Source organism: Taeniopygia guttata, chromosome 1A (genome assembly GCF_048771995.1).
Source record: "Taeniopygia guttata chromosome 1A, bTaeGut7.mat, whole genome shotgun sequence".
In the NCBI taxonomy this organism is placed as follows: Eukaryota; Metazoa; Chordata; class Aves; order Passeriformes; family Estrildidae; genus Taeniopygia; species Taeniopygia guttata.
In genome coordinates, this window is record NC_133025.1 from 34007748 (window position 1) to 34009812 (window position 2065).

A 2065-nucleotide genomic window follows, 5' to 3' on the forward strand; every position below is an offset into this window, starting at 1 on the left:
TTGTGCTGCTGTCACACATTGCACTTGAATTTTGTTGAGCTCTTGCTTTTGGTAATTCTGAATTCACAATTTTGGATATGCAGATTGTATATATGCAGCTTAGCAGGGCATTAAGAAAATTAATTTATGAGTGGTCTTAAAATGTATTTTGTAAAGGGTAATTGGAGTTTTGAGTTAGTTTACTTGTTTAAAGTTCAGACTATACTAGATCAAAATTAACCTAGTACATCCTGTAGTCTCTGTTAACTTTGCAGAAAGGTACTAGGAAGCAGAGGAACCGGAGGCATTGGCAATGAATATACCTGGTTTTGGTGTTAGTTGTTCTAGCTGCAGGGTCATCTTTGCGTGTCCTGCCTGTAAATAACGAACTTTGCCACCTTCCCTGATACTATGGTAACAACTGGAGTTGAGATCTGATCCAAATATGTGAAACTTTAGGACAGATGTAAGAATTTTAATTATAAATTTGAATTTAGAGTCCTTTATATTACTGACTAAAAAAATGCATTCTCTTCTTCTTGGAAGCATAAGATGCTTTAATGAGATTTTCAGTTATTTTTTGCTTCATTTTTTCCCCCTATTTCCGTCTTGGTAGCTAAATATGAAATGGGATGCCAGTCAAAAAGTACTGAAATACTCCTCCAGATTTTTATCCAGTTCCCCCTGCATTGCCCCCTTACTGGAGCCTCTAAGGTGTTTTCCCAGTCTGCACTTAAGAGAGGCTGTACCTTCTAAGACAAGTCCTCTCAAAGGCCCCAAACGTTCATACACTTTTACAGGTTTGTTGGGTTGGGGTTTTTTTTCTTAAAGTATGCATCCTGTCCTCTTAATTTCTCTTCAGACTTATTTCCTTTGCTTTGTTCTCACCTATCACTGCTTTGAATAAACTTGAGACGGCACACAAAGGAAGCATCTGCTCTGTCATCATTAAATTTCTCACTTGTTTCTGCCCTGAGGCAGGGCTAGCTTGAGGGTGTGAGCTGTTAGCAAACGATTGAACCAGATACTGATTTGTGCTTTACTCTGAATTTCCCACTGCACTAGAGACTATAATGCTACTCTGTTTCAGTAGGATATATTGAGAGGTAAATTCCATTAAATACATAGTACTGAACTAGGATGTAGTAATTCCTTAAATACTCTTTTAGTTTGATGTCATCATGAAAGTTGTTGCCTTTGCTTGTGCTTTCTTCAAAGTTTTCAACAAAGAAGGGCAACTTTTTTTTTGTTTGGTTTTTGGTGGTTGGGTTTTTTGGGTGTTTTTAATCCAAAAGCACATTTCCTGAGTAACTAATCTACTCTCCATAGGTCTGCTTGCTTGTGTTTCTGCACACCCAGTCTTAATCAGCTTTCTTCTTGTGAAGCCTTCTGAAGTTAGGCTCTCTGGCAGCTTCAGTGAAACCTTATGCTTGGGCGTCGTGGTATTTTGTCAGTAGCTCAAGCAAGCTGAAGGACTTCAGACCATGTCTTGCACTTCTACTGCCTTTTGCAGCCGTTGTCAGGTGTATCCTCCTGTCTAATTTGCTCCAAGTACCCCTTTGTAGCTGTAACCCTAAAAATACCCAAGTACTTGCAAGTGTTTTTCAGAACTTGCCTGTCTACATGAGAAGATTCGTTTCGGACACTTTTCCTTGTCCTAGAGCACAACTAAACGAACCGCACCACCGACATTCGTGCTTATCAGGTAGTTACAATGTTTTTCTGTAGGTAGAAAGTAGGTGAATTCATTTAGGGAAGGAAAGGGAGAGGCAATTTCATAATTCTGTTAAATTTGTCCAGCCTTGAAGGGTTGAGCGATCCTGCATGGTGCTTGCTTTGCTCTTTAATGTTGGTGCCAGTAGACTGAGTTGCACTGGGAGAAACGGGCAAGAAACAGACGCGCGTTTGCCGCTGTGTGAAAACTCGTCACTGCAGAGGCCGGGCCGGCGGCTGCTCCAGCGGAATGTATGAAACACCTGGCGCGCCCGAGGGCGAGATAACCCCAACAGCGCCTGACACTTTTACACTACGGGGCTTTTTTTAACCCCTGACCCTCAGCACGGGTTGAGAGAGGAGCGCAGGCTGC